Source organism: Lynx canadensis, chromosome X, assembly GCF_007474595.2.
Source record: "Lynx canadensis isolate LIC74 chromosome X, mLynCan4.pri.v2, whole genome shotgun sequence".
Classification (NCBI taxonomy): Eukaryota; Metazoa; Chordata; class Mammalia; order Carnivora; family Felidae; genus Lynx; species Lynx canadensis.
Window position 1 is genome coordinate 120202602 of NC_044321.2, and position 7519 is coordinate 120210120.

Genomic DNA, 7519 nt, shown 5'->3' on the forward strand with positions numbered 1-7519 from the left:
TGCAAAGATCAGCATCAGTGTACTCTTGCCTAACTTGGCTTTGAGTCACTGCCCTTAGATTATCAACATCTTAGAACAAAATTATTCTATTTTAGAATTCTCAATAGACCTTTATTTTGTTTAAGATTCAACTTTTAGCATTAGTTACCAACAAATTGGACAACCTGGAAGAAATGGAAAAATTCCTAAACACCAACACACTACCAAAAATTAAATGGGAAGAAATATAAAAGTTTAACAGACCCATAACTAGTGAATAAATTGAATCAATTATCAAAAATCTCCCAACAAATAAGAGTCCTGGACCAAATGGCTTCCCTGGGGACTTCTACCAGACATTTAAAGCAGAGCTAATACCTATACTTCTCAAGTTGATCCAAAATATAGAAATGGAAAGAAAACTTCCAGACTCATTCTATGAAGCCAGCATTACCTTGATTCCCAAACCAGACAGAGACCCCATAAAAAAAGAACTACAGGCCAATATCCCTGATGAACATGGATGCAAAAATTCTCAACGAGATACTAGCAAATAGAATTCAACAGCATATAAAAAGAATTATTCACCATGATCAAGTGGGATTCACTCCTGGGCTTCAGGGCTAGTTTAATATTCACAAATCAATCAATGTGATACATCATATTATTGAAAGAAAGTTTAAGAACCATATTATCCTGTCAATAGATGCAGAGAAAGCATTTGACAAAATTCAGCATCCTTTCTTAATAAAAACCCTCAAGAAATTTGGGATAGAAGGAACATACTTAAACATCATAAAAGCCATTTATGAAAATCCCACAGCTAATATCATCCTCAATGGGGAAAAACTGAAACTTTCCCCCTGAGATCAGGAACATGACAGGGATGTCCACTCTCACCGCTGTTGTTTAACATAGTGTTGGAAGTCCTAGCATCAGCAATCAGACAACAAAATGAAATAAAAGGCATCAAAATTGGCAAAGAAGAAGTCAAACTTTCACTTTTCTCAGATGACATGAAACTCTACAGGGAATACCTGAAAGACACCACCAAAAGTCTGCTAGAACTGATACATGAATTCAGCAAGTCGCAGGGTACAAAATCAATGTACAGAAATAGGTTGCATTTTTAAATACCAATAATGAAGCAACAGAAAGAGAAATAAAGAAACTGATTCCATTTACAATTGCATCAAGAACCATAAAATACCTAGGAATAAACCTAACCAAAGATGTAAAAGATCTGTATGCTGAAAACTATAGAAACTTTATGAAGGAAATTGAAGAAGACACAAAGAAATGGAAAAACATTCCATGCTCATGGATTGGAAGAATAAATATTGTTAAAATTTCAATATTACCCAAAGCCATCTACACATTCAATGCAATCCCAATCAAAATTGCACCAGCATTCTTCTCAAAGCTGTACAATCCTAAAATTTGTATGGAACCACAAAAGACCTCGAGTAGTCAAAGTAATATTGAAGAAAAAAAAAAAAGCAGGAGGCTTCACAATCCCAGACTTTAGCCTCTACTACAAAGCTATAATCATCAATACAGTATGGTATTGCCACCAAAACAGACACATACACCAATGGATTAGAATAGAGACTCCAGAATTGGACCCACAAATGTATGGCCAACTAATCTTTGACAAAGCAGGAAAGAGTATCCAATGGAAAAAAGGCAGTCTCTTTAGCAAACAGTGCTGGGAGAACTGGACAGCAACATGCAGAAGAATGAAACTAGACTACTTTATTACACCATAAACAAAAATAAACTCAAAATGGACGAAACCTAAATGTGAGATGGGAAACCATCAAAACCCTAGAAGAGAAAGCAGGCAACAACCTCTTTGATCTCAGCCACAGACATTTCTTACACAACACATCTCCAAAGGCAAGGGAATTAAAAGCAAAAATGAACCATTGGGACCTAATCAAGATAAAAATCTTCTGCACTGCAAAGGAAACAATCAATAAAACTAAAAGGCAACTGACAGAATGGGAAAAGATATTTGCAAATGATATATCAGATAAGGGCTAGCACCCAAAATCTATAAAGAACTCACCAAATTCCACACCCAAAAAACAAATAATCCAGTGAAGAAATGGGCAGAAGACATGAATAGACACTTTTCAAAGAAGACAACCAGATGGCCAACAGACACATGAAACAATGCTCAATGTCACTCATCATCAGGGAAATAAAAATCAAAGCCACACTGAGATACCACCTCACACCTGTCAGAGTGGCTAAAATGAACGAATCAGGAGACTGTAGATGGTGGAGAGGATGTGGAGAAACGGGAAACCTCTTGCACTGTTGGTGGGAATGCAAACTGGTGCAGCCACTCTGGAAAACAGTATGGAGTTTCCTCAAAAAAATTAAAAATAGAACTACCCTCTGACCCAGCAATTGTACTACCAGGTGTTTACCCAAAGGATACAGGTGTGCTGTTTCAATGGGGCACATGCACCCCAATGTTTATAGCAGTGCTATTGACAGTAGGAAAAGTATGGAAAGAGCCCAAATGTCAGTCGACTGATAAATGTATAAAGAAGATGTGGTACACACACACACACACACACACATACACATACACACACACTGGAATATTACTTGGAAATCAAAAAGAATGAAATCTTGCCATTTGCAGCAATGTGGATGGAACTAGAGTGTATTATGCTAAGCAAAATTAGTCAGAGAAACATAAATATCATATGACTTCACTCATATTTAGAATTTAAGATACAAAACAGATGAACATAAGGGAAGGGAAGCAAAAATAATATAAAAACAGGGAGGGGGACAAACCATAAAAGACTCTTAAATACAGAAAACAAACTGAGGGTTGCTGGAGGGATGTTGGGTGGGGGAATGGGCCATATGGGCAAGGGGCATTATGGAGGACACTTGTTGGGATGAGCACTGGGTGTTATCTGTAAGGGATGGATCACTGGATTCTACTCCTCAAATTTTATCGCATTATATGCTAAGTAACTTGGATGTAAATTAAAATAGATAGACACATGAGGGGGGATGACAGAATCACAGATGAAAGAGGAGAATTCACAAACAATTCCACAGAAATATAATCAATTATAAGAGAATATTATGAAAAATTATATGCCAACACACTGGCAATACAGAAGAAATAGATAAATTCCTAGAAACTTACAAACTACCAAAATTAAAACAGGAAGAAAAAGAAAATTTTAACAGACCCAAAATCATCAAAGAAATTGAATCAGTAATCAAAAATATCCCAGCACACAAAAGCTCAGACATTGAAAGAAGAGCTAATACCTATTCTTTTGAAGCTGTTCCAAAAAATAGAAATGCAAGGAAAAGTTCCAAATTCATTCTACAAAGCCAGAATTACTTTGATTTCAAAATCAGACGAAGTCCCCACTAAAAAGGAGAATTACAGGCCAATATCCCTGATGAACATGGATGTAAAAATTCTCAACAAGATACTAGCAAATCAAATCCAACAGTACATTAGAAGAATCATTCACCACGATCAAATGGGGTTTATTCCTGGGCTTCAGGAGTAGTTCAATATTCATAAATCAATCACTACATTGATAAAAGGAAGGATGAAAACCATATGATCCTCTCAGTAGATGCAGAAAAAGCCTTTGACAAAGGACAGCATCCATTCTTGATAAAAACTCTCAACAAAGTAGGGATAGAGGGAACATACCTCAACATCATAAATGCCGTATATGACAGACCCACAGCTAATATCATCCTCAATGGGGAAAACTGAGAGCTTTTCCTCTATAATCAGGAACAAGACAGGGATGTCGACTCTGAACATTACTATTTAACATAGTACTGGAAGTCATAGCCACAGCAATCAGAAAACAAAAAGAAATAAAAGGCATCCAAATTAGGAAGGAAGAAGTCAAACTTTCATTATTTGCAGATGACATGATACTCCATGTAGAAAACCTGAAAGACTCTACCAAAAAATTTCTAGAACTAATACATGAATTCAGCAATGTTGCAGGATATAAAATCAACACACAGAAATCTGTTGCATTTCTATACACTAACAAAGAAGCAACAGAAAAATAAATCAAGGAATTTATCCCATTTACAATTACACAAAAACCCATAAGATACATAGGAATAAACCAAACCAAAGAGGTGAAAGATCTGTACTTTGAAAACTATAGAACACTTATGAAGGGAATTGAAGAGGACACAAAGATGGGGGAAGAATTCCATGCTCATGGATTGGAAGAACAAACATTGTTAAATGTCTATACTACTGCAAGCAATCTACACATTTAATGCAAACTGTATCCAAATACCACCAGAATTTTTCAAAGAGCTAGAACAAACAACCCTAAAATTTGTGTGGAACCACGAAAGATCCCAAATAGCCAAAGCAATCTCAAAAAATAAAAGCAAAGTTGGAGGCATCACAATTCCAGACTCCTGTTCAAGCTATATTACAAAGCTGTAGTCACCAAGAGAGTATACTACTGGCACAAAAATGGACATAGAGATCAGTGGAACAAATGGAAAACCCAGAAATGAACCCACAACTGTATGACCAACTCATCTTCAACAAAGCAAAAAAGAATATCCAATGGAAAAAAGACAATCTCTTTAACAAAGGGTGTTGGGAAAACTGGACAGCAATAAGCAGAAGAATGGACCTGGACCACTTTCTTACACCATACACAAAAATAAGTTCAAAATGGATGAAAGACCTAAATGTGAGACAGGAAACCATCAAAGCCTTAGAGGAGAAAACAGGCAGCAACCTCTTTGACCTCGGCCATAGCAACTTCTTACTATATGCCTCTCTGGAGTCAAGGGAAACAAAAGCAAACTGAACTATTAGGACCTCATCAAGATAAAAAACTTCTGCACAGTGAGGGAAAAATCAACAAAACCAAAAGGCAAACTATGGAATGGGAGAAGATATTTGCAAATGACATATCTGATAAAGGGCTAGTATCCAAAATATAGAAAGAACTTATCAAACTCAATACACACACACAAAAAAAAACCCAAATAATCCATTTAGGAAATGGACAGAAGACATAAATAATCATTTTTCCAAAGGAGACATCCAGATGGCTAACAGACACATGAAAAGATGTTCAACATCTCTCATCATCAGAGAAATGCAGATGAAAACCATGATGAGATACCACCTCAGACCTGTCAGAATGGCTGAAATTAACAACACAGGAAACAACAGATGTTGACGATGATGCAGAGAAAGGGGAACCCTTTCCAAAGTGGTGCAGCCACTATGGAAAACAGTATGGAGGCCTCAAAAAGTGAAAAATAGAACTATCCCCCACGACCCAGGAATTGCAATGCTAGGTATTTACCCAAAGGATAAAAAAATAGTTTCAAATGGATACATGCACTCTGATTTTTATAGCGGCATTATCAACAATAGCCATATTATGGAAAGAACCAGCTGGTGGATGGAAAAAGAAGTGGTGTATATATATATACAATGGAATATTATTCAGCCATTGAAAAGAATGAAGTCTTCACATTTCAATGACGTGGATGGAGCCACAGGTGTATTATGCTAAGTGAAATAAGTCAGTCAGAGAAAGACAAATACCCATGATTTCACTCATATTGGAATTTAAGAAACAAAACAGATGAATATACGGGGAAGGAAGGAAAAAAGAGAGGGAAACAAACCATAAGAGACTCTTAATGATAGAGAATAAACTGAGGATTGATGGAGGGAGGTGGGCAGGGGATGGGCTAAATGGGTGATTGGTATGAAAGAGGGCACTTATTATGATGAACATTGGGTGTTATATGTAAGTGAAGGATCACTAAATTCTACTCCTGAAACCAATATTACACTATATGTTAACTAACTAGAATTTAAATAAAAATTTGAAAAAGAAAATATGAAAAGTTGCAGATCAATGATCTATAAAGACATATGTTAGAAACAGAATAGCCAATTAAACCCAAAGAAATTAGAAGAGAAGAAATAAAAAGACTTCTAGACTCCTTCGTTAGGAGCACAACTTAGAAATGGTACTCTTCACTGCCACATCCATCCCGTTAGCCAGAGCACAGTCATATGGACACATCAAGTTGCACAAGAGACTTGGACATGTAGTTTCTTCCTATATTGACTTGTGCACAGCCAACCTATAAGAATGCTACTATTAAGAGAAGCAAGAACTGATAGTGGTGCACAATTAAACCTCTGTCACAAATATGTGGAGACACCAGTCAGAAACCCAAGTGGAGATATTGAGTTAAATACATTAGTGTGCAATGCAGAGTAGTAGTCAGGGTTTACAGATGGGGATGTGTGAGTCATCAACATAAGGGTGATACTTGAACCACAAGACAGAATGACATCATAGGGGAGCATACAGAGAGAAGACAAAGAGATCCAACACTTAGAGACTGGGCACAAGAGGAGGAGCCAGCCCCCAATGCAGTGTGGTGCTTTTTGTAAGATAGAAAGAGCTGAGGAAGGAGCAGGTTTGTGAGAGGAGGGGACTTCAAACGTTGCGATGAAAAAAGACGAAGTAATACTTGGTGCATTTAAGAGATACTTCCAGGTAGTATCAATTATTTTCTCAAATCATTCAAAAGTATTTATTTTAAACAACATATAATATGTGCTCCCCTACACACATCATTATTCTCTGGTGTTTGCTATTTGATTTGATTGCAATTTCCCATTATTAAAAACAATGTTTGAAATTCTTCTGTTTTAATATTTTTGTACATGTCTAATTGTTTCCTCAGGATAAAGTCCTAGAAGTATAATTGTGGAGTCAAAGGAAATGAGGACTTTTAAAGCCTGTGACATGTACAAAACTGCTCCTCAGAAAGGTTGTTCCAATTTAGCACAGTAGTATATGACACTATTTCCCTTTGCCATGTCAATAGTAGAGAGTATTATTATCCTAAACCCATGTATTTTACCAATTTAGAAAGAGAAATTCTCTCTGTGTGTCTTAATTTTATTTTGTTTTATTACTTTTGAGATTCAACATGATTTCTTCTTCTTTACCATTAATCTTTCCCTGTTGGTCAAATCACGTTAGATCAAGCCTTTCCATTATGCTGCTCATTTTCTGCATATCTTACTGTGGTACTTTGCCCAATTTTATAATATGATCATCTTTTTCTTTATGAGTTCTTTGTGTGCTAAAGATTTTAAGCATTTGTCTTATATTTTGCAAATTATTTCCCCAATTTGTTATTGGATTTTTGTTTATACATTTGTTTGTACATTTTTATAGCCCCAAATCTATCACTTTGCTTTTATAATTTCTTCATTTGCATTTATGCTTTAAAAAGCCCCATCTACCCCAATTCAGAGAAATACCCACCTATTTTTACTAGTTTTTTTTATGGTTTCATTTTTATATCTAATTATTTTGTCCATCTGGAGTTATTTTCCTAAATGGTTACATATTGATTTTGCTCCAGTTAAACACTTTGCTACTTCTTAGAAAAACAGAAAGTGCAGGTTTGCTTATTAAAAAAATTCATAATTAGCTTAACATCA